The sequence below is a fragment of the Lagopus leucura genome, unplaced genomic scaffold (assembly GCF_019238085.1).
Source record: "Lagopus leucura isolate 7727_CA_CO unplaced genomic scaffold, USGS_WTPT01 Super-Scaffold_100030, whole genome shotgun sequence".
NCBI classification, from domain to species: Eukaryota; Metazoa; Chordata; class Aves; order Galliformes; family Phasianidae; genus Lagopus; species Lagopus leucura.
The window spans coordinates 5,616,691-5,643,393 of NW_024962281.1; positions in this window are offsets into that span (position 1 = coordinate 5,616,691).

The following is a 26,703-nucleotide window of genomic DNA, read 5'->3' on the forward strand; positions in this document are numbered from 1 at the left end:
AAAGGACTCCAATAAAATCAACTCTCACCCTAATTTCTGGTTTCTTAGAGCAGTTCCTGTAAGTGAGGAGCACTGGAAATCTTCCTCCAGTAAACTTTGGATTGAATGTTGAATGTAGTACCCTCAGGATATTCTTCTTCACCGTTCTGTACCCTCCCATCCCAGTCATTCAAAGGAACTGATGGTTTTGCTTTACTTTGCAGAGATCTTGAGTTCATTTTAGGAATTTAAAAAATAAATAAATAAATAAATAAAAAGAAGGAAATGTACCTGTGTGGTCAGAAGAAAACTAACTGTAATACAGTTTCAGTTTATTTCCACTCATCCATTAGTGAAAGGGATACTCAATTTCAAGTAAACTTCCAGATTCAAGGTTAGTGATTAGTGATTTAGTTAACATAATTCATTCTTTGTGTCTTCTGTACTTTCTTCTAAGAATTAGTAACATTGTGTTCTCATTTTTTCTATTTTTGAATACTGAACTTGTCATTATATACAATTGATGTGTGCAGTTGAGTTATCCATGAAATCAAAAAGTCGTTGAAGTACAGAAATGGAAAACTTATTGCAGTGAAGCCGTGTACTTCTTGGGTTGCTTTTAAATGTTCCCATTAGTGGTGATGGAGGTTCTGCCTCTCCTCAGCCTTTAAATCTATTAACACAGCCCCCAGTACTGCAACACCTATTAATCTTTCTGATATAATGTGGGAAGTAAAATAATATTTGGTGATAACTGACATAATAACTTAAAATCACAGCGACTGCAGTGTGTTGTGCTCATTTGAGAACCTAAGAGCACCTAAGTTGCGTATTTTTATTGGATGATGTTAGAGGCTTCTGCCACTAAAAGCCTTTGTTCAAGTGAAAGATGTAGATGATGCCCATATGATCCAGCAAAATCACAAAATGTCTCCTTTTAGTGATCTGATTAAAGCTCAAAATGTTCCAGAGATTTGCAAATGAAGAACAACAAAAACAACTGACTACTCATTTTAGCTGAATTGTTGAATTCCCTTGGGTGTACAGAAGCAGAATACAAATTTCTGAAATATCTGTTCCTCTTCAATTAGGTTGGTTTTTTTTTTTTTCCCCTCCAAATAGAAGAGGCATATGGCAACTTTTAGAATACATCTTTTGGAGCCTTTTAGCTCAAGCCTGGATGAAACTACATTTTCTCTGAAGGAGTGAAATTATGAGTTAGGTGAAAGACGTTGGATCAATACAGGAGGAATGCTTAGTTTGGGCTTTCTTTTGCTATGTTTTTTTTTGTTTTTTTTTGTTTTTTTCTGACAGGAATAAATCAGAACTCTGACTGACTGTTACGTGAAAATAAATACGCCTAGAATTTAAGGGACTGTCTTCAGCTGTTTGCTGTGACTTTTATCCTTTAAAAAAACCTAACCCTCAGCCTCTGTGTCCTTGATCTTCTCATTTACCAACTGTCAGTAGTGATTTCCAGGTGTGTTGAGGATTGCAGCATGTTTGGCTGTTACAGAAGCTAGAAGTAAGGAAGGTTACTGGCATCCTATCGCTTCAGTGATATGCTCTTGCACGCTTTCTCCTTAGCACATCCTTCACTGACTGCCTTGCACTCTTCTGTGCTTTACTCCGCCTTGAATTTTACTTCCTTTCTGTGTGAGAAGCAGGTATGCTGTGATGAAATATTGTTGTTTTTCACACGAGGCTCTAGCTAATGCAGCCATTTTTGTAACTTTATCTACCCAGCAGAGGCAGGAGTGCTTTCCAGTGAGACTTCAGACAGCATCATAAACTGTTTCTTTCTCGCAACAAGCCGCCTTCTGCCTTTTGAAAGTTTTGCTATGGATTTTCTATGTTAGTATTTCCAGATCCCCCTACTTGAAGGGAGAGAATGGATTGCTGTAGCAAAATTTCCAATTTTCCTGCGGTTGCTGGGGATTCCTCTGAGGTAACAAGAAATCATCTTTATCCTTTGTCCTCTATTCTCTTTCCCCAGTAAAGAATATGGAGAGAAAAAGGTGGTATAAACCCCTGGTTTTCTTTCTGTTATTTATTGGGCTCATTAAGGTTACCAGAAGTCTTTGAATGTCTGAGCCTTTGATTTTTTTTTTTTTTTTTTGAAGACCTTCACTCCTAATCACTAAAACATGTGAAGAAGCTGAGGTTTATTTGACATCAACAAAAAATAGATATTAAAATATTCAAAACAGTAAGTGTGTAAGCAGTACTGGGAACTGAACTGTCAAGCTTAAGGCAGACACCTTCTGGAGGCTCAGTGGAAGACTGGAGGAAGGAGCTCTGCTAGTTGCTGAGACTTTGCATTCTCTTCTGCTGCTTGTTGCTAGCAGAAATGTGATTCTGGATTAGAGCCCAGCACTGTGGTGAGATGGTAACTCCTTCATGCTTTTGATTCAGGAGTGAAAACGATAATCAGAGGTAACATACAGAGAAAATAGGGGCTGAAGTTTTTATGGTTTAGTGTAAGAGCACTTAATGTCAGAAAGTAACTCTTCCTTATTGGGATTTATGAACAAACCTGTGCTACTCATCTGCATTTTGTGGTATATCAGCGATGATGTTTATTTAGGTAGGACACATAAAACCATGTGATCTTGAACTTTGTTCCAGAGAAAGTAAACTGTTTTCTTTTGCAAAGCCTCCAGCTGCTGCAAGCAGGCTGTTAAAACAGAGGGACCAATGCTATATAGTTCAGATCAGACCCAGTAGTGCAGTTGTGCAAAGTCTGCTGCTGGCCCTCTTCACTCTTCTGCTTAGAAGCTGGGAGTCTTCTCTGTTTGCTTTTCTCTGCTTTTTACTACTTTTTTTTTTTTTTTTTTTTTTTGAGGGAGAAAAACAGTTGTTTACCTGCATTTCACTTGTATGACAGCTGTGTTTCCTGTGGCTTGTTGAGAGAGTAGAGCTATTCATTACCTGCTCTGCAGTCTGCTTACATCAGAATTTCAGTCTCTGTTGGCTTGACACTTTTAAATTGCACTATGTATGAATTCTGGAGATTTACTCCTTATGGGAAGCTATGATTAGGGAGAGCATTTTGGAATATAAGATGCATCAGAAAAATATTGTTGCTCTGGAGGCACAAGAGAAATGTTCAGTTTCCAAACCTGGTGTGATATTGGATGACAGTATGTATGGTTTCATTGTGAGCTCTCAGAAAACACAATTCGTTTCCCAAACCTTTCAAAAGCTCTGCAAACACCTGCCACTGGAGAATAGGCCAGTTCAGCCCTGCTGCTGTTATCCCAGCCTCGAAGGGTTTGTAGCAGATGAGCGGAAAGCATCACTATCCATCTCCCCTCCACTGGAGAGCAGCTTTGCTCAGTTAACTGCTCTTTTGTACAGCTGCCTCAGAGGATGCTTAAACTGTGAGGTTTGTATCCAGCTGTGACAGGGTAACAGACAAAGAAATAAAGATCAAAAACAATGAATTTGAAGGAAATGACTTGTGAGAGGACTCTTCTAACTTTGCATTCACTGACAGTAATGTTTCACAATTCCCTCGGTTTTATGGTTGTGTGTGTCTTGTAAGTATAGAAAGACTTGCATTGTGCTTTCTGAAAGGCTTCTTACAATGACTATTGCACCTTATCATCCCTTGCCTTAGAGCCTTGGAGAGAGCAGCTTCTACAACAAATGCTCTGGGTTTTTAGGAATGCCTCATTCAGCAAATAGTTGCAAAAAAACCCCCCAAAAAAACCAACCCACTATGCAGTTACTTGCTGTGTACAGCTAAAGCCAGTGGATTAGTGACTTTATCTCTCTTCAGCAAGCATCTCCTTGGGTATGAAATCAAGTTAAATGCAGTCTAGGCTCCAAGATGTATTCCTGAATTGCGTAGCCCATAAGGATGACATGTAACCATTAAATTATCTTCTGTGAGAATAGTAGATCCTGGTATTTGTGGTTGTTTTGCTTGTGTTAGGTCTTTTTAGAAATCTGTGCTGGGAAATGTGTGTTTTTCTGGCTGTAGATTGAGAGGTCTGCAAGTTTTAGACATTGTTTTAAATTATTTTGCAAAATAATATGTTGATAGGAAGTAAGCAGTTGGTAGCTGCTACACGTTTAGCATCAGATTACTGCTAAAGAAGAGAGATGGAAAATGCACTGTTATGAATATGAAGCTGGAAGTCCTTGCTTGTTTTCTAATCTCTAAAAAAAGAGAGGAAAGATATGTACCATGAATTAACACAGTGACACAGACTCCTTTTTTCCTCAAACTACAAAGTGCACATTCATCTTCTGTTTATTGCAGTGTTAGATTGTATATTCAGCAGCCTATGATTAACATGTAACTGCCATATCTCTGGTTAACAAAGAGGCAAGGAGAGTTTTTTTGCATCAAATGCTTGGTTAGATACTGAGAAACAACCTCAAATTCATTTAGGTCTGTAAATTAGAAAGGCTTTCTTTGCTGAAGGGTGGCAAGATTGAGTCCCTGACTGTGTCCTGCATCACCCTGGCCTTAGAGACAAGATTTCTAAATTTGTTTTGGTAGGTCAGAAGCTGCATGGAGGTGAAGGTAGGAGATCAATGGAAGTAGTAAGAGTAAATGCAGAAGGTAGGTGTGAGGCCCCATGGTTAATTTGCTTGAGCTAATTGATTTCTTAGATTTAAGCTCGTGGAAGGATGCATTATGAATGGTGACTTAAGACATGGCCCTGGTACAGATGAAGCAATGGAGAAAATGGGAAGTAAAATGGAAAGGAGGAGGTGGTACATCACACTGATGTTAGTTCAGACTATCTCCCCAGGAGAGAGGATGTGTGAATGTAATTCAATAATCTACATGTCTAAGTTGTGCATCTCCATGAGTATACATGAAAATAGTCCGGTACAGCCTTCAGTTTGAGAGTTTAGCTCTTTAGATTGCCATGTGGAGGTCGACATGCTCTGTTCTGGGGACTGGTCATTCAGTCACGTTTGCCAAGCGAAATGCCAGCTTCATGTTGCTGCCACCTGAGAGAAGACAGACACACAGAACTGGGAGAATTTTTTATATTCTCCTTTTCTCAATTTTCCTCCAATAGATTTTTTTTAAAATCTGAATGAAAATATTGCTTAAAATATTTAATGCTCACTTTGTCACATTAAAGCCTTTCTTTTAAAGTGTGTGTCAAAAGATGCTTCAGTGAGGCGTTTATAACTCTATCATCAAAATGAAGTTTTGCTGACAAATTGATTGCTGCATGTCTGTGAAGTCTAATAGCTGAATTTTTGCTTCTTTCCCTGGGATATTCCTTTCTCTATAGAACACTGGCAGTAGCTGTTCTCAGCAGGGCTGCACATGTGTCTCTTTGCTTCAAAATATGCCCCCTCCATTTCTGCTCAGTCCTTCTAAAGTTGGAGTTAATAAGAGGGAAAAGGGTTTTTTCCCCTCTGAAAGTGTTCTAGGCTATCAGACCACTATTGATTGGAGCAGCTCTTTCAGTTTCTTATCCCAGATGTGCAGTAATTCCCTGTGGACTTAACCCCAGTTCCAAATTGCCATATAGCAATAGAAATCAGCAGCGTTTTCTCAGACATGCTCCTAATCCACTCCCCCCACCTTGATCATTATTGATTCGAGAGTGTGATATTTCACTGTCATATCAAATGGAAATGATTAAGTCTCTCAATCTTCAGTGCAAAGGAACTGATATGAACTGCTCTGACAGGACAGTGTCCTTCCTCTTCATCTTTCCTGTATTTCAGAAGATGCCTGAAATGAGCTGATAAATGGGGTTTTTAGATGCTGGGAGAAGCCAGTCAGCAAAGTCTGTCATGCCAGATTCCCTGAATCTCAGAGGTTGCAAAGATGCTGACTCCTGGCAAAGTTTTGCAGACCTTGGGTGACTAAGCAAGCTTCGTTAACTCAGACTTGATTAATTGCTTAAGAAAAACAAACAAGCAAAAAAACTCAGAGCCAACAAGCTAAATGCTTGAATAAGATACAGTGAAAATTACTTGAAAGCCTGTTTTGAAGCATGTGTGTGACCATTTACCGTTCTCATCTTTCTTACTACTGTGTTTTTTGTCAGTACTGAAGGCTGCTGTGTAGGCCATGATTCTTTCAGCTATTCCTTTGTCGTCCACTGACTGCATCGTGCTTCACTTCTCTTTCAGCCCACTTCAATGAAAAACAGTGCAACAGGAGGATCTCATATGCTTTGTGAGCAGCACCTTATTGGAGTTTGTGAATAATCTGGAGATTTAAAGTCAGGCAGTCAGTATACTATAGCTGCAGTCTGATTTTTATTTTTTTTTTCCATTTGCTGCTGGTCCTCAAACACCAGCATAAGTCATCCATGTGTGTTTTCTCTTTTTTTAAACCTCGCTTCTCATTTTTACCATCCTTACTTTGCTTCTGGCCTGTAGTGTCAGCCCAGAAGATGTGAATCTAGTTCTGATTGAGTCACTGACTCAACCAAACACATTGCTCATCTCACCATTCCCTTCTCAACATGCTTCTGTCTTGGAAATTTAGCTTGTAGACTTAGTGGGGTTGGGGATTTGTTACCGTTCATAGTTTTCATCCAGTCCTTTGCTGAGGCCCTCAGTCTGCCTTCAAAGTACTGCAATAATACACCTCACAGAAAAAGCACGTGGGTCACTTAGAGTCACAGAATCATAGAGTATCGCAAGTTGGAAGGGACCCATAAGGATTGAGTCCTCCTCACAGGACCATCAGTGATTCTCAGTGAATGAGAATCAACAGATTCATTGGAGTTACATTTTGCATGTAAGCAAATGTTGCAAAAGAGGAAAACGCTGAGAGACTCCTGTGTTTTTTCTATATTCATCCGGTAATTTATTCACAATGAGTAATTTGACATTGTCTCGCACACCAGCTTGACTGTCAGGAGTGCTCAGATGGTTTTGTAATGAACTTGTTTGAAAGGTGCTTTGTTTAAACAAAGGCAATTCTTCATGGGCAAGCTTCATTTCACAATGGGAAGATAAACATGGCACTTAACGTTATTACTGTGCTATTATTCCAGTTCCCTGGGGTAGCAGAAGGCTTCCCATTTGGACTTCAGCTGTGTGACCAATTGCCTGCTTTCTTTTTTCTTCTCATGGGGAAAGATTCCAGCTGGGGAATTGCTGACTGTTGGCTTTACAGTGTCCTAATAACCTTACAGAAGAGCTGTGGATTTGTGCTCACCTTAATAGGCTGCAAGAAGAAACACTTCTGTCAATATTTGCCCAGTTCTGCTGGTTGCACAGATTTAGCTGTGAATACCTTTGACCAAGCCTTTCACGCAGGAGTAAGGGTGAAGTTTTTGGAGTGGTGTGTGTGGCTTGGAGCTCTGGTGGATGTGGTCTGATTGTCTCTGAGCCAAAAAGGAAAATAAGAAAGGGGAAAAAATGATTTCATTGTTGGTGTGTCAGGGCACAGTTGTTTGTTTTGCCCTTACCTCAGTTTTCTGTTGAATTTCTTACAGCAGAAAGAAGCTGTTACGTTGCAGTGAAAGTAATAAACGTGTTCCTTTTTTGTACCTTTTTTCATCATGACTGAGTTGGCTGTGCAAGCTGACTTGCTGAAGAAAATTCTGATTTCTATAATGTCCTGGTGTGACTTAGGCATATATAACAGCTATTGGAGATGAGCTTTTCTTTTCTAACATCAGTTTCTAGGCTCATTGTGGAGGCCTCAGACATCTCACCATAGTGATGGCTATGACGAGTGGATGTTTTGACTCCTCTTGGTGTGCATGATTTGGAGGCAGCCTTGTACCTACCTCCGTGTGTTCTCACTGTATGGTTCTATCCTATGGAATATCACACAATCCTTCAGGCTGTATCGGCGCAATGCTGGGCTTCATCAATAATGCCCACCCTACGTGCTTCCATGTCCCTTCTTGCTCAATTCTTGAAGTGCAGTAGCATTAAGCCCTCTGAATTTCGTTTAGAAGAACAAGCTAAATTTCTTTAAAGACAAAGCATCACTTTTTCTGAGCAGTTTCCTTCTAAGTGTGGTTGATGTCTGTCAATTCATTTCCAGAGCGGTTTTTTTTCTTTTTTTTTTTTTTTTTTTTTTTTGCACTTCTGAAACTGTAAGCTAAGGAGATGCTTTGAGATGAAGTTTGGTAATTAGATTTCAGTGGGAATTAACCCTCTAAGTATGTATTTAAGAACAGCAAATTGATCTTTAAGCAGAAGATATCAATAGTCAAATTCTTAATTTTTGTTTTGAGCTGGGAAATGGGGTTGTTGATTTGCTAGTTCAAGACATAATTTCCTTTAAAACATCCCCACAGGCTTATGTGAGACAACAGACACAAATCACTTGTTATATGTTGGCAGTTCCCTTATTTTTGGAGGCAGTGCTTATGCTGTGGATAGCTCATGTTTTCATTAAATATATTATTTTTAATGCTCACCCCAAATCATTTTCATGTCTCTGAATGGTCTTTTTCAGTCTTTGTGCTGTCAACATCCAAAAAACGAGCTGTGCTCTGCCTTGTTAATGCTGTTGTGCACCTGTCTGTCTGCATGCTTTTATGTTTTGCTCCTCATAATGAAGCCCAACGGCTGCCAAGGCGATGGAGGAGGGAGAACAGTTCCATTTGACACCTACATGTTGAACCATTTGTTCAAAGCTACAACTCCTTTAATTGTGCATGCTGCATCTTAATAGAGAGCCTTGTTGAAGTTAATTATTTCTGTTGGCATACCCCAGCACTCAAGATGTTCCGGAGTGAATCATGTTGGTCCCTCTCCTAGACTTCATATAATTTATTAAAAGCTACACTCATCTGTAGGTAAAATGTTGGCAATAACCCTTAATTTAAATCATGTAAGGATTTTGTTAGTTCCTATATGCTGCATAGCAGTAAAAATTATTCTTGGTTGGATGGGGGAAGCAAGAAGGAGGCAACTTGTCATTGCCATAGGAAGCCCATTGCATGGGAACAGGGGGAGATTATTGTGCTGGTGTGAGAATTCATGCTGTTGCTTGTGGCCATTTTGGCTGCCTCAAAAAGCTGGGTAACTCAGAATTACCAAAATGTGCCTGAAATTCACACAGAGCTCTGGAAAACTTCCTCAAACCTAGGCTTCTAAGCAGCACAGCAGTGAGTGAAAATTGTTAGGAGAATCTAAGGCAGCTCATATTGGAAAGAACAACTTATTAAGCAGAGGAAACAGCATGCAGTTCTACAGGTTAGTGGTGTAGTTAAGATGTAGATTTTTATTTCTTCCTATTACTCACAGAAACCTGAAAATGGTCTGGAGGAGGACTGGTGGGAAAAGCGAGGAAAAATATCAGTGAAATGTTTCTCAAGTTTATTTTACCTTGGCTGTAGCAATGCATTCTGCCTGTTTGTAACTTCAGAAAGCGAGCAGCCTGATCTGAAACTTCATGTAAAAGAAACTGTAGCAGAGAATTTCTCCCTGTGGTTGTCTGACAACAGAAAATGAAGTTTTATCAGGAGATGTCAGTCAGCCCTATCTTTATGTGGCACTGCTAACTTCCTCAATTGTAAAGACACTTGTTGAGTTTAATTCCACAATACTAATAATAAATAAATAAAAAGTGCAAGGTGTCACACGAGGGATTATGCCGCTACAGAAAAGTATGAAGGAATGCTGTACTATACAAAAAAAAATTAGTCATTTCTTCCTTAGCTGGGTCCCAGATAGAAAGTCATGGTCCTATGGTCCAAAATGCCGGTGTTACTATGGATGCCATCTTCCAAATAAAAACAATCAATTATTAGTGAGAAGAAACGATGAAAAGCTTAAGTGCCAGAAAGGGAAGAGGCTTGATTCCGTTTTGCTTTCTTGTTCCCGTAAGACGCACCAAGTGACATCCACAGCATAACATACGCTCCTAATAAGAGCAATAATAGCAGCAATACATCTTATTGTGTGCGGCACCTACAAACAGATGGCGTTCTCAGAGCTTCACAGTGACATAAAAAGACTTTAAAGGCTGTAGTCCCTGTGAGATTAAAACAAGGGGCAATTAAAACTAATCCAGTACAGAAATAAAATCGCTGTGCCACGAAGATAATCTTTTTGAAGAAAAAAAATTAAAAACTCAATAACAATGAAATATGGATCTATTTGTTTTCATGGCTCCTTGCAGATTTGCCACTCAAATCGGAGGTAATCATATAAAAATGTATGTCAGTTCTAATCCTGTTTTCTGCTTAAACATGTAAACAAATGGAAGGGAGCTCTGACTGTAGTGATGTGTGTGTTGAGGAGATGAATGTTAATTTCAGCATGATGCAATTTAAAACTGAGGCTCCCTTAATTTCCATAGCAGTAGTTCTGTAACTGGTGCTGTGAGGAAAGGAGAGGGGTGGGAGCGGATTTACTCTTCCAGATTTCCAGTTTTCTCCATTTGGTTGAAGATGAGGAACTTCTGCCAGCTGCTGCCAGGTCAGGAGCTGGGACTGCCCAAAAACCACTAACACCCAATGGTCCCTGAGTGGGCAAAATGGCCCCTGAATCATACAAGTCTTCAGCTAACCAGCAACTTCCCCATTTGTGAGGTTTCTTTCATGGAGAAGCCACCTCCTGGCCCCTCGCTGGCTTCAGGTGATGTGTTCAGATGTGCTGGTTTAAAAACAAGAAAACTGAAGACTTTACTTTTTTACACCCAAAGTGGGGCAGAGTAATCACTGTTAGAGCATTGTGAGGTTGAACAATTAGTCTGATAGTATTAATAAGAAGCACAAAGCTCTTAGCTCTTTTAGCTTTCAGGCAAATAATTATCTTCCTTGTGCTGGAAGTTGATGATAACTGCAGGCATGCTTTAAAATTACTTTTCTTTCTTTCTTTTTTAAAGAAAAGGCTTTTTCTAAAGGATTTTATTCACATAGGCCATAGAAATGAGCTCTTCAGATTAACTGTTTTAAGATGATTTGTTTGCAATGAGTGCAAATGCTCATTGTTCATGTTTAATTGTATTTTAAGAGTATCACATTAGTAATGAACTCTGACATCTTGTCTAGATCTTTCTACTAATTTTCAGACTTTCATTAAAAAATAAGACAAGCTTGGCTTTCAAATCTGAGCTCATATTATGCTTGTGAATTAGCACTACAGGAACATCAGCTTGAGAAATTAAGATCTGCAAAGTATTTATTTGTAGAAGTCTGCCTACTTTTAAAAATGAAACAACAAAAAAACTTCCAACCCTCTGGGCATTGTTTTTTGTCCCTGTGGGTTAGTATCAGTGTGTTTCCTCCAGCTGAATTTGTGCAGGCTCCCACAGCAAGGAGCAGAGAACGTGATCTGGATGCAGGTGCAGTGTGCCCTCTGTGATGCTCACATAGATTGGGCATGGCTGATCTGTGGGCTTGGGGAGCATCAGTTCTTGGGACACAGAGCTGTGCTATAGCCTGCCTGATCAGCCGTAAGATCAATTCCTGCTGTTGCGTGCAGGCAAATCTCCCACACAGCTTGGCAGCTTTTCTCTCTTCCAAGAGCACAGACCCGACACCCGGAGAGCACCGGAGGGAGGCTGGTTGACATTTCTTTTTTTTTTTCTCCTTTTTTTAACCTATCCCTAATGGAGAATTGCTTTGACTTTTTGTTGGTTCCAGCCATCAAAACCAAATCCAGTAGAGAGGCGATATCAAGTAGAGTCCCTGAGAAGTGCTATGGCATAGGAAGATTAAAAAACAAAAATATCATTGTAACAGCCTATGTTTTCTCATTTTCTAACTCCTTAATTACTGGGAACATTTGCAGTTACTCTCCATCCTCTTGTGTCCCAAAAATTCCGATACCAAATTGTGCAGTTTCTGATTGAAAGTCAGGACTTCAGATACTTTTGACCCACTCCCCCATTTGTTTTCCCCATTATGTAATGGCACATTGTCTCCCTGTCCCGAACACTGTCAAAATATATTTCCAGGTAGTATACCTAATCCTGGGAAGTATCAGTTCTTCTTTTGCTTTTCTTCATGGTGGAAATTGCAAGTTCTTAACTATTGCATGGCAATAGCAATATGCAGGTTATCAGTGCACATTTAGGGTCTCCCAAACCAGCTGATGTCATATCCTAGTACAAGAGTGACCTGTCAGTGAATGTCAATAGTGCTCCTGGGAAGCTGTGAGCTTTAGTAGGTTGAGGATACACTAAAGTAGGTATAAACCAAGTTGAATTTGTTGTCAACAGCAACATGGTAGGAGTAGAACACATCAGGATTAGCGCTACTATTTTGCCTGTGCTTTTTGGGACCCACTTTCCATGCTCTGTTTGCTCTCAGTGATTTTTCTGGATTTTCCACTCTAAGAGCTACATGTACTGTCCACGTAAGAGAACAGATGTGCTTTTCTGCTCTAGCTGCTGTGCTTATTTGAAATGCTTTAGCTATTGCATTTAAACTTAATGAGATGGGTACTGTTGCATCTACCCGATTCAATTGATTGCAGAAAGAGTGTTCAGTCAAAGTTTAATTAGCATGTAACTGATAAGTCCAATTACTCTACAATGACTTGAAAATTACATGAGCTACATATTTTGTGGTTGTGGCCTTATGTAAAACACAAAAGTTGTGAAGAAATTTTAGCTATTTAATGAACGAGGGGGAAAAAAGCTATTCTGGATTTAATCAGATATCAATTAGTTGGAAAAAAGGAAATCTTAAATTAACATGTATAAAGTGTTAATTGGCAGCAGCCTTCCCATTGAGTGAACTGTAGTGTGGATGCCAATTTCCACCACGGTGTGTAATGTGGCACAGAATGAGCAATCTGTACAATGCTCCTATTGTGCTGAAACTTTGTAAGAAATTCAATTATTCCCTTATGTTGGGGGTGGATTGGATACATAATTAATTCTGGCTTGTTTTAAGGGATGCCTAGTAATTAGCTATGTATGGGTTATATTATCTTTGGCGTATTTTTAAAACTTTATTAGTTACCATTTGAAACTAGCCCTTGCTCTGTAGTTAACAGATAACATATTGCAGTATTAAATTTGAGATGTTGCCATTTTGGCAGCACTTAAAGTGATGTTATTCAATATGGTTGCCATGGAGCATGCTTCTTTTAACTTATGATCATGTCTCCTTATTAATGGAAGAATGTCCTGGGGACAGTACCCACAGTGCTGCTCCAGGAGTGCAGAATAGAATACAAGACATAGAATCATTAAGGTTGGAAAAGAAACCACTGAGATCAAAGTCCAACCCCAGCTCATCCCCACCATGTCCCCAGGTGAGGAATTTCCACATTTCTTGAATACCTGCAGGGATGGTGACTCTACCACTTCCCTGTTTAGCCTGTACCAATGCACCATTGCTCTTCTGGAGGTTTTCTTAATAGCCAGCCTGAATCTACTCTGGTGCAACTGGAGGCTGTTTGCTCTTCACCTATTGCTATTACCCAGGTGAAGAGCCTCACCACAATTTCCCTTCAGGTAGCTGTAAAGAGTTGCATGCTCTGGAGATCAGAGGGCTGTGGGCAGTGGGAGCATTTTTACTGTGTGTCTTTAGGAGTTAGACTAGATGATCCTTAAGGGTCCCTTCTATCTCAGGATGTTCTGTGATTCTTGTATTGTGTTGTTATTCCTCATGAGCCGCCTCAGAGGAAAAAAATTTGGGCAGGCATTGGAGGACTATCAGCCTGTGTTTAAACAAGTTTGCAAAAAGGAAAAAAAAAAAAATACACAAAGGATGAGTGCTTTTGCTGAATCAACCATCTGAAGGAATATGTCGCTTTTCCATTGAGTTCTGCAGGAATCCATGCTAGACTGGGCATTCAAGTTGGCTGTTAAATTGTCTAAAGCTGGAGGCTAGACCATCTCCCATGTGGTCTTCCAGCCACTCTGCTCCAAACCTATAGTGTTGCCTGGGGCTGTTGTGGCCAAAGTGAGGAACGTTGGCACTTGGTCACTTGGTCTTGTTGAACTTCATCGCAGTGATTCGGCCTGTTCACATCCCTCTGAAGGGCTATCTTCCCCTCAGGCGCTTCTTCCCAATGGGGTGTCATCTGCAAGGTTACTGAGAGAATGTGCTTAAGTGCCTCGTCCAGGTTATCAATAAAGATATTGGACAGGACAGAATATCAACAGGATGCCAGTAGCACAGGGTCCCTCTCTGAGCCAGGTCCTCAAGCGTGGAAGGAACGTGAATAATAGATTGTGGAAGAAGGGGAAAAATGAGGTCACTTGAAAGGTCAGAATATAGAAGTACAAATGACAAACTGCTTCCACCCATTATTTCCACTGCAGTTAGTGCTGCTGATCTTGTCCAAAATTCTTTTGTTAACTGTGTGATCACAGCAGCTGAAAGACAGTGGATGCTCAAAGTAGCCCAAGGTATTGGGCTTGGATGATATCTGTGTGATTATTGAAAGTGTCTTGGATGTTAGGTAATTGGCTAATTGACTGCCTTTAGCATTGCAGAATCATGTCATGAAGTCAGCTGATGCAGTTACTGTGGTTCAGATGCATTGCTGTCCTGCTGTCTAACCCTGGTCTTAATGGAGCAAGGCTACATGATAGGAAAATGTTGCCTAATGGCTGTTGTAATGCCCACTTTTACTGGTAATATTTTATAGCTATGTTTAGAGCTGGCATGAAAATTTCATGGTGGACATGAGGTTTACACAGCAAAGGATTCTGTCATTTTTTTTTGTGTTTATCTGACATTCCAGGAAAAAAAAAAAAAACAAAAAACAAACAAACAAAACAAACAAACAAAAAAAAAAAAAACATTATTTGGTGGGTTTAGTTACTTTTGGTTATTTTTTTTTTTTTTTACCCAGTAAAATTTTCCAGGATGGTGAAGCAAGATTAAAAAAAAATAAAATAATTTGGAAAAATTAATCCAAATCAATTCTGTCAAAATGGAAATAAGTGCAGATATGTACTAAAGAACACTTATTCCATTGGACCTGGAACTGGTGAGATGCAGCTCCAAACCTCACAGTTCTGGCTGATCTGCAAGAGACAAGACTGGGGCAAAACAATCTTTGTGTCATTTGCCCTGACTGAGCTCCTTCCCCAGGTCTTACCTCAGTGTGGCAGTCTTGCAGGTTAAGAGACTTTGCTTCACCTGCTGTGGTGATGTCTGAGATGTTTTGTTCAAAGCTTAACATGCAGGGCTGCCTTCACTCTGACAAAGTCCTGCTGCCTCAAGGTAATTCAGGAGGTCCTGCCAAAGCCTGAAGAAAGCATCATTTCTACCCTTTTACATTACTGAAAACCAGAAGTGGTGAGAGATCTGTGAGCTTGACTTCAGTGAGCTGCAGATGTGGTACAGTGATTCAAAATGAGCCAAAAATTAGGCCAAGTAGCAAAATGATACTTTCTTTTAAAGAAGATCACAAAAGCGTGCTGTAATCTTGTACAATTAGTGATCTATTGCCATTGATTTATGTCTCTCATTTACCATCGAAGAACCAACTGGAATTTGACCTAGGCACCAGACACTGATTTAATGTACTGAATGATTACATAAGATACACCTAGATTTCAGTGTTATTGAAACTTCTGTCATGGGAAATTGTAGTAGCATGAGGCTTTTCTAAAATTACGGGGTCATATGCTCTTTCATATGACTGATGATTGATTCCACTGCTAATTAGCCTACAGTTTATGTAACAGTCAGGATCCTGGAATGTGTCTCCTCACAGCTCATACCTGGGGCTTTGGAGGGGCTGAGGGTCTGCAGAGGGAGAACATCCTTCTGCTGGCCAAAATGAAACCTGTGTGGCAATGTTGTGTCCAAATTTGTCTGCTGATGATGAGATAAGTAATACGTTCAGAGCCTGACCTTTTAGTAGTTAAGTGGAATAATGTAAATCAATACTGCTCTATGACAAATTATAATTTCTGTCATCTGGCACAACGTTCCTGGGGAAAAATTGCTTCTCTGAGGAGCGTAAAATGCAATGTAGGAACAGCAAAAGCTTTATTTTCCTTTCTTTCTCCCTTGGTAGTGAAAGAAGACTGAAACCTCAAAAGAGATGACAAAGTGTATCTTAGCACATGACTGCCCTTGAACTCTATGAGAAGGAAATGCTCCTATTCACTTATTCTCCCTTTCAGCTGAGCTTGTGGAGTTTCTAATTGATTGGTATGAGAGCAGAATTTAAATAAAATGAGAAGCCAGCAGTACTACTATACATGCAATTGATTAATGGTTTTCTTTTTGAGCAGCAAGTGGCAAGTTGCAGGGCAGAGAAGTACCGTGAGAGGTGAAACAATAAAAAAGAGAGGGATGGAGGAAGTTTAAAAGGGGTACCTAAAGAATAGGAAGAGATACTACAGAGAATGAATCAAACAGATAAAATGAGAACCTGAAATAAACAGCATACAGTTACGTTATGATTAAAATAATAGTCTAACAAAATATCTTGAAAGCTGAAGACAATAGCCTATGATATTCATTTAGACCTGTAGTCCAGTGTCTCACCTTTGGAGAAATAGTACTTGAGGTATCTTTTGAAAGATGATGGAAGGTCATGGTTAAAGGAAATGAACTTTCTTTCAAGGCACATCGGAAGTTAGAGGCTGGGAGGGGTGATTCATCATCCAGGATTCTCAGAATAGATTTGCTAAATTTACAAATTCCATGTTAATTCTGATTCTCTTCTTCAGAATTGACTGGCAACAGCTGTTTACTTTGTTCTGTTTTACTCTTGGGTTTCAAAATTTTTTTTTCCCATCCAATTCCCTGCTCGTGGAATTGTGAGGTCCTGAATTAGTTTGGAAGATGAAGGCAGAGATGGGATCAGTCAATACAGGAGTGAGGAAAAATAAGAAAATGTTTTTTCCTTTGTTTCATCTTCACTGCACATTTTCTGTAATTACTCTATCAGAGTCTGTCAGTGTATTTCTGTAAAGAACAAAGTTATGATGATTGTGGAATGTTTGGGTGGTGCAGGCTCACATTTCTTTCAGAAACTGGTTCTTTGCCCTTTCACAAAGCCACAGTGTGCTGTGACCTTGTTGGGCAATCAAGCAAGACAAATCAAATTTGAAGTAATTAATACTTGCTACAGTGTGCTTGGGAATATGCTAGCAGCTAAGAACTATTTGCAGAAAATTAGTTCAGTTAACTGAACTGATAAAATAAGACTAATCAGAAAAAATTATTCTTTCTGTTCAGATCTTAAAAGAAATATAGTGACAGTTGGCTTTTTTGGCTGTTACACTGCTGGCACCTTCACTAGTGAGTCTTTCCTTATGTATCAGCACCAAGTGTACAAGTGATGTCTTGTGCCTTGACACTTGCTATCTGTTATCAGCTGCTTCATCGTTGGCTTTGAAATGTCTCTTGTCTGTTATGCCGTGGATCACTTCCATTCATGGGATGCTTCTGATGTGCCACACTGATCTCAAATGAGTTTTCCCTTCTGGATCATCCTTATTATTTGGTAATGCCTACCTTGAGCATTTTGAGGAGCTGTCGAGAACCTTTTTGCTCACAGGGATGATGCAGGTGTGTGTGTATAGGATCATAGAATCATCAAGTTTGGAAAAGACTGCTGAGATTCCCAAGTCCAACCCCAGCCCACCCTCACTGTGCCTACTGACCATGTCCCTCAGTGCCACATCTCCTGGTTCTTGCACATCTCCAGGGATGGTTGCCCTCCCCCCCACCTCCTTGGGCAGCCTGTGCCAATGGCGGGTCACTTTTTCTGAGTTATGTATGTGTGTGTTTACATGTCTGTGTATATATATTTATACACGTATGTATAAATGCATGACTTGTCAGGGGCATCTCCCATGAATTTTGAGAATATCTAGGGAACTGTTCTTGCTTTAGGCTGCAGGATAGTGGCATGAAGCTGAATGGTACCATAATGTACCTGAGACAAGTTCTGAGACTCCATATTATCCCAACCAGAACTAACTCCAGAGACGATTATATTCATTTATTATACAGTACTAAAGCATGAAAGACTCAATTAAAGTTTATTTGATATAAAATTAACACTCCTTTTTTCCTCTTTGCGGTGCTGATTACGTTAAAAAAGAACAATGAGGCAGCTGCAGTGGAACAGTACTGGAGAGATTTCTGTCAGCATTTACTATAGGCAAAATTATAAGGGTAGTTTTTCTCAGCCAGTTCAGTGAGCCAACTGGCTGCACATGTTGCAAATGCTTCTTTGTACTGTCATAAACTGCAAAAAGAATACATTGAATTTTTTCTTCCTTTTTGAAAAGTAAGAGAATGCTGTAAACACAGGAAAAAATTACCATATTCAGCTCTTGCATTGTGCTTCTCCTCCAGAGCTTTCTAGGGCTCTGATCCAGCAAAGCCGTTCCATGCTGGTACAACTTCAAGCACCTACGCAGTCCTTTTGAAGTCACTGTGACTCTTTTAAAATGCAGTTCAATGCGTACCTCACTTGAACCTCTGTTTGATTTGAATGTCAGAATTTTCCGAAAGAAAACGTTTTGTTGTACAATTAATGCAGTTTGTGCACCTTCGGTACGCAGGGAAAACAGAATAGGAGTGATGGCCTTTGAAAATCAGCCAATGGCAATCAATCACAGGAACCACATTTCTTAAACTTGCTTTATGGTGGAATAAAACTTCTGCAGACTGCATTACTTTTTTGGGGGTTCTTTAGTGCAGTTTCTTTAGCAGTTTTATGGATCTACTCCTATTAAATTTTACAGACCTCTATTCCATGTGAGCAAAAAAATAATATTTCAAACAACAAGTCTATTGAAACACTCATTTTTTTTTATTACAAGGATTTTTTTTTTAATTAAAAAAAAAAAATCTTTCAATTTATTTTTTCCCTCCATGGTGGAGTTGGAATAAGAATAGTAATTTGGCAGTGTAAATTTGCATAGCAATGCACTGCCTAAGAACTCACTTATCTCACCAGTTATAACTCAAGCAGATATGAAATGGCCCAAAGGTAAAGCAGAATTGATGGCAGAATAAAAATGTTCGTGCAACTTTCCATAGGCTTAAGTTTGTTAACTTTGTGATGATCTGGAGACGTATTAAATAAAAATAAACATTAACTTTTTTTTCCTGGATGCTTACTTCTAGCTCACCTATATTGAAATAGGAGAAGCATGAGCTCTGATTAACACTTAGTTTAATTTAACTGTAGCCCTCCTATTCCTTGCTGAAATAGAGCTGTGTAAGTTTTGAGGGTTTTTTGGCAGTGAATGTTGTTTTTCTATTTTCCAATGACTCAGAAGGGAGATTCCTACACCAAAAGCAATTGCGGACTGCAGGTAGCTACTGTAATTTTTCTTCCTTTGCAGTAGTGGATGTGTACTACTTTCTTTGCGTTCAGGTTCATTGAACGTTGTGTCAAAAGTAGTGGGTTCTTTTCCCAGTTCTTACGTGTTTTTATTTCTTGTTTTTCTTCCTTTTTTTGTCCCCTGCACATATTGCTTTCTGGTTTGCAACTGACAAACTGAATTTGCTGTGAATTTTGTTCAAGATATGAAAGAATGAAGTAAGAACTTGGTAAGAGAGAGCAGCAAAAGCATTTGTGCCTTGAAAAGCGTTTGTGCTCTAAATGGGTTTGCTGAGCTTGGCCTTTATAGATATTCTACAAGAGTAGAGAAAGAAGGGGTGTTTTAAAGTGAGAAGAGAAGAACAGGCAACTTTTCTCCTATGATCTAGTTGAACTTTGAGAAATGCTTCTAAAAATGCTGAAGCTACCTTCATGTTGATTTTGTGCGTACTGTCAGAGATTGCTCCTCTTCAGCAAAATTATCTTATTCTCATTTCTCAAGGAGTTACCAGGGTATAAAATCCTAGTTTTAAACTGAAAGTGAAGATGCAACGTTAAATGACATCACTGGGCTTCATTGAGCAGTCACGCTTTTCTGGTCTCTTACTCTCTTTTAATGACGAATGAAAGAAAATAAAAAGCCAAAAGAGATTGTTCCTACACTACAGACGATAAGAGCCATCACATGAATTGTTACAATCATCGTTGACTTGTGGTATTTCTCAGCCAAAATAGCTGAATGTTGGTTTTTCTTTTTATTACTGACTAATGTGATTCGTTGCTTCAGAAATTAGCTCTGTAATTTAAAAAAATCTTTTTCTCCCATGTGTTCTGGCCATATAAATAAGGGTAATATTTTTCTCCCATTGCTTTTGTTTGGTTTTCTGACTCCTACCATATTGATTTGTCTCAGTGCTCTGTGAAATTGATTACATTTTTTTCTTTAGAACTGAGGCTTCTGGAATTCTGCATTACATTTACCACTCAGGAAAAAAATGACAACAGAGAAATGGGTTTCTTTTAGGAATGAAACAAAAGCCTCATTTGGATGAGAATTAATTTAATGAAAGTATTTAATCTTCCCCTCCTCCCTGTCCTGAAGCAAGAAGAGATGGCACTTTATTTTAAGATTTCCTTGCCGTGTTTATTCTGAGTCATTCTGGGTTTACTGGCAGAAATGAATTCTGATTCTGTTGGAGCTGCTGAGATTACTGTGCTCCGTGGCAAGGAGCTGCAGTCCATCTCCTGCTTTTGAGCATCCTCAACAGACTGGGCTAAAAGACTCATTATAGCAGATTCACTTAAATTCAGTACTACTTGTCACGTGTATTTGTGTTCCTTTTTACATGATGAGAAGGAATGGAGGGAAAGATGACAGTTTCTTTCATGGCAAGTTCACATTTTGTCAGATTTAATCCAGATTTAATCCAGAGGATTTTGCTCATCCTCTGACCCATCCAACTGAGGAGTGGCATGCCAATTCCCAGTACCCAACCTGCATCATAGTCAGCAAGCAAACCACTTCCTACCAGCTCAGTAACAAGAAATAGCTCCACAGATTGTGCTCTGCAAAGTTACAGCTGGGTAGCTATCTGTTTATGTGGCAGTCCATCATGGAGAAACTGAGCTCTGAGGCAGGTTAGGGCTGGCATCCTGCCTGAGCTTGGATTGAGCTCTGTGGGTTCACACTGAGGTGGAGAAGAGAAACGACTCCTCACACAGCACTGGTGTGAGGAGAGCTCTCTGGACTGAAACAGCCTCTGCTGTTTGTAGTGGAGGGCAGCAAAACTAATCTGTTGTCTTATGTCAGTTTAGTGCCTTCTTTTAGAGGCACAGACCATTCCAAATTCATCTGAGACCTGTAAGGTATTGCAGATGAGCAGGCACCCAGTCCTCATGGCAAGAGCTACAGCCCAGCTGTATGCAAACTTCTCATTGCTACAGGGATGGGATGTGGGTATTTTCTGTCCTCAGTTGTACCTCTGTTGCAGTACCTCATCCTCATGAATTTCTGATTTTTGGAGAGCTTGAAATTGAGAAGTGGTTTTGTATCTATGTGACACAGTTCAATTTAGTTTCCAAATTCCAAATATGGGAAAAATCGCATTGAATTTTTGTTTCATGGACGGGATCTGCATCTTCATGTCATCTGCCAGTATAGCAGAATTAGGTCCTTTAAATTCCATAACAAGGTGAGAAGAGGTAGAATCAAGTGAGAGAGGGAACACTGCTCTCTGTGAGCTTTTTGGAGGCCTGAAGGTGAAAGTGAAAACTACATCATCCCTTTATGTAAAATGTATCCTTTGGTGGAGTTTCTTAATTTCATTGAAAGATAATGACCTCAAGTCAGACTGCTATTTCTCTTTCTCCCATCTCCTGCCAAGCTTTTACAGTGATTATTCAACAAAGTCCAGGTCACAACAGATTAATCTCGAGTGATGCTCCCTAGAGAAGGCAGAAGCCTATGGCTGTATGTGAGAGTGATCAGCAGGGTGTTAGGACAGCCTGCTCGTGGGTGGCTGCTAGGATCAGAAATGATGGTTTCTCTGAAAGCACTTTGTCCCAGAGGAAAGCTTTTCATGGGACCACTGAGAGGAGAGAGGCTTGAGATAAGAGAGCACTTCTGCGTGGCACGGTCAGTGTTGAGAGGCTCAGCTGCCTATTTCTATGAGGATGGAGGTCAGGAAGCCCAAGGAGAGGAGATGCATTGAGTATTGTCTTGGTGACAGGATGCTGAGTAGCACAGCTGAAGTCCTTGGCTCATATTGCTGAGAACGTAGTATGCAGGCTAGCATAGCAGGGAAGGCAAGAACTGAATGGGGACGAATGGAGATGTTTTCTGAAGTGACCTGTTTCTGTCAGAGACTGATAAACATCAAGCAATGGTTATCAATCAAATTCTTGTTGACTTTCCATCTTCTGGACTGCATCTCAACTAGGGGTGGGATCTAGAAGTAGCTTTGAGCACCTCGATATAAGTTAACTCTTTCTCCTCCATCACCTACAGTCAGGCTCTAATTACAGGCCAAGGATTTAGGGGGAAATATTGCAGACCTTATCAACTGGTCACAGTCAGTAAATGTTGTGTGATGTTAAGAACTGGCTCACACTGACTTTAAGGTACTTGTAACTTTCGCTATGATTGTTCATCAGATGATAAATAGAGGCCCCAGAGCAATGGGTGAAAGGAAATATAAATCTATTTAAAGGGAGATTATTTTTTTTCCCCAGAGTGCATATGATCCCATTTGGAGTATTCCAGAAAGGCATATGAAAGAGGGAATGCCTTGATGTCGTGCAATGACTTTGGCTAGTGCTTCAAGATCTATAAAATTTTCATTAATGAATGTAAACAAATCATCATGTAATTTTTGTCAGTGTTGTGTTATTGACAGAAGAATCCAGAAAGCGTGTCCTCTCAAGTCACTACTATCTCAATGTAGATTGTTAATGATACCAAGTATGTCAAGCCTGTACATTATTTAGACAGCTATAATAGTTCTGATGTTCCAGTGAAAGCACTCTCTGAGCAGAAGTCACGACACTCTTCGCTGCATGCTTAATCAGATTTTTCAGTTGGTGTACTGTGAGTGAGATTTTAAAGCCCCCAAACCCATAGTTTGTAGCAAATTATAATGTGTGACAAGGTGAAAACACACTCCTCTTCAGGTCAGTCTTAAGATGAACTACACCTTCAGTATATCTATATGATTCAGGGAAAAAATAAATACAATGAATAAATGCTGTTTTGTAGATGAGGAATGTGATTGCAGGCAGTAAACGACTTTCTCAAGGTCATGGCAGATTTTTTTTTCCCATTTGCTCCTCTCCCTGCATCTAGGTCATGGTAACACAGTCATGTTACACATTTCTTTCCCTGCTGCATCTTGATGATAACGGGAGAACTGCTGGTGAGATTTCTTCTTTCATCTTCCAATGGAAGCCAGAGCTAGGCTCAGCCTTCTGTACATACTGTAAGAGAGAGATCATTGGAATAACCTCAGAATATATCAGTCCAGTGTGACATTCATGAAATGAGAGTCTATTTGGGGAAGCAGAAATTACAGACATGACAGGCTGAATTCATGTTCCCCCTCCAGAATCATAGGTCTTTCTGGCTAATATCCATTCTCATCTCCCATGCTTTGAAACCTCTTTTATAGAAACGTTATCTCCTGCATCCCTCCATGTGATTTCCTGCTGCAAATCAGCCAGACTCAAATTAATCTTATGGATAGATCGCTGGCCCTTCCTGACTGGCTTGATGGGTGACTCATGTCTTCTTTTCTGTCTCCTCCCTGAGCATGGCAGCCTGAGTCACCGTCCCTTAACACATCTCTTATTCACAGAGCTGGAAATTCTCAGCCGATGTGTGCATGGAATGCAGGAGCTGCCAGACCGTCCCCATGCACTGATGTGACCTGGAGCTCCCCACCATCTCTCTTGCTTTGCAGTCAGGGACAAGAGCTCCCTTTCCACATCTTCCTGGAAGGAACTAATGTGATGATGGGAGTAACTCCTGTCTCATAGTTAGATTCTTTGATCGCTTCTGGACATTAGAGTTAATCAGTTAGTTAAACTTCCTAAAATATACGCTGATATTAGGCTTTGGCAGAGACCTCTTACTTAATGTTTCTGACCAACACCAGTTCACTTGGCAATACCCCAGAATGTGCAGATGGATCAAAATAGCTCATCATTTCTCAGTCAAATATGATTATTTGCAAATAATAATCCAGATTGGCACAGCTGGTATTCACAGGGCTTGAATTATACATATGCAAGCTGGGAGCACCTCGGAGGCTCAGCCAGTCAGGACCAACATCATGCCACACATAATGCTTCCTAGTTCTCAGCTTATCTGCTAGTTCAAAAAAATCCCTTGTGGAAGTGGATGGGAATACTCTCATTCTTCAGCCAGCTTGCATTAGCTTCATACAGAGCTCAGCCAACAAAGCCTATTGCTGTCAGAGAGCTGCTACCAGCATCTCTTAGGTAATGCACACTCAGTGGAATTGTCTGACATTCAAATACGTATATTACAGACTTTGGTCTTCAAAGAGCAGAAAGCATCTAATTTAGATATGTTATTAATTGTAAATAATTTGTTCAGGTCCAAAACCCACTGACAAAAGTGTTTATTCCTTCTTTCTTCCATGCGTTTAGGATTCTTTCACCAGCAGAGATAGGGGATACACAGAACAACAGAACAAGTTTTTGTTTTCCTTTTTTCTTTTGCTTACCTACATGCTATTTAGAAATAACGTACAGGTCATATTGGTGTTAGATTCCAACTCAGGAAACTGAAAAGAAATCTCTTGGAGGCATATACAGCAGCACACATTCCAACAAGAATACATTTTGCAGTCCAGTAAGTGTTAGAAATGTCAATTTTTGGTTATAGCATTTTCATGTGACAGTTTTAGCTTTATTATGAACTTTCTTCACTGTTTTCCCTAGTTGAGAAAATAACGTAGTGTAAGAGCTATGGGCTGAAAGTCCAGCTGGTCACATAAATGGCTAACAGCAAGGCAGTCTGCTAGGAAAAGAGTGAAAGACCAGGGCGAGAATCAAGCAGTTCTCTCTCAGCTTCCAGAAATTTATAACTTGGAGTCATTATGAGCCAGGAGGATGTCTTCTGTACCTATGGGTGTTTCTTTCACTAGTTGCTCCGATTTTCTGTGTGCTAATTCGTCTATGGTTTGATACCCGAAACAACAACAATACTCCTTGCGTGTGCACTTTAACATGTTGCCAGTCTGACTTTCCATTTCCACTTCTGATGTGCTTGCAAAATTTCTAAGAAAAGAAATGCACAGTTCTCTACTGTCCAGTTTCCATCAGAGCGTTTGAAAAAGAACTTGTGATTTACAGGTGATTATGTAGCGAGTTCTGAGGCCACGTTGGTTTAATCCCTATTGGTATCTTCTCATCACTGTGGCCATTTGGCCTGTCAAGGTAGACAAGTATTTTGCCTTGTAAATCATTAATTATACCTTTGGTTGAAAACTTTGCATTCAATATTCCCCTGCTATCTTTGCTTTCTTGCTTTCCCAGTTCTCCCTCTTATTCTTGTCATGTGTTACAATTTTACTGGTGGTCCCATCCCAGGGGTAGGGGTGACTTCAGAAGAGAAGCTGATGAATAGTATCAGATTTAGGCTGTGTATACAGTGCTGATCTTCAGTCTTTTCTTTCCTTTGTGCAGTAGAGAAGAAAAGGCTGTGTTCAGCCACCTCAGGCTATCCCTTCCTCACTGAAAGCTTTGCTGCAAAGGTTACTCAGAAGGGGAGAGAAGTAAATCTATATTTGTAAATAAACAGCGGGGAAACAAAAAAGGGAAGTATTGGGAGATCTGCATTGGGTGGATAGCAGAACAGTTATTGAGAGGTAGATAACTTCTTGTGCACAAATAAGTCCCATGATACATATAAATAAATTTTCAACAGCAAGAAGAAATAATGAACAAATGTTAGGGATTTGAGTGAAAAAGTTCCCAGTGCTTAATCACTTTTGGAAGACCTCACTTCTCTCAAGCAAGGATGTTCCAAAGAGCAGTCTTGTTTTACAGGCTTTGGTGTGGCCAAATATTCCACCATTGAGTTTTCCACTCAGTTTGGAACCGTCAGCAAACTGGAAAAAAATACATTTACAGTCCCAAATAATTTAAGAGTTGGAAATAAAGATGTAAATTGGGGTTGCATAGCCCTTTTGGTGATGTGGATCAGGATCATATACATGTAATTTATGACTTTTAGGACCAGGTACTCCATTACTGGATCAAAAGATTCAGTTGGTGGCCTATGTTGGAACCAGGTGGGTTCATAGAAGAAATTCAAGAGTGAATGGTAGTGTTTTGTATTTTGTTGTGCCATAGTTGCACTGGATTCTTTACAACAAAAAGTGGCTCAGCTGGGATACGACTCCTCAGAGCTGGCTTCAGACTGGCACTCTGCTATCCAAAAGGAAATATAGTGATCGATTTCCTATTCATTTCTTCTTTTTCCCTCTCCTTATTATTGTGAGCTGAGCTAAAAGTTTTCCAAACACTTTAAACAATAGGAAATAATGTATACTAGAACCAGCATTCCTGTAAAGAATTATGCATTCTGTGTTCACTCAGTGACATCACACCCTGCGATAACTGCCTTGTCTGATTCAGTTTTGATTTATTTTCAGTAAAGCAATTGAGACTTATGGTTCCTGTCGCTCCTTTGTATGAGTTTAGTTTATTACGTTTCCCATCTTACTGCAAACAGATCTTTTGCTCCTATTTTCAGTTTGTTTGTTGTTGTTGTTGTTTTTTTTCCCTGTCATTCAGTATTCAAGGAGAATGCCAGTTTGGAAGCTGTAACTCATTATGAGTTTATAATGTTGTGGGTTTTTTTTTTTTTTAAAGCCTTGAAGTGTAGAATTCCCCAAGATGACACTGTCGCAGCCAGTTCTTCATTGCATTACAACACAAGTGTGCTCAGACACTCAACTGTAATTTCCCTTGGTGCCTGTGCTGAAGTGATGTCCAAGCATTTACTTTCTCAAACAAGTA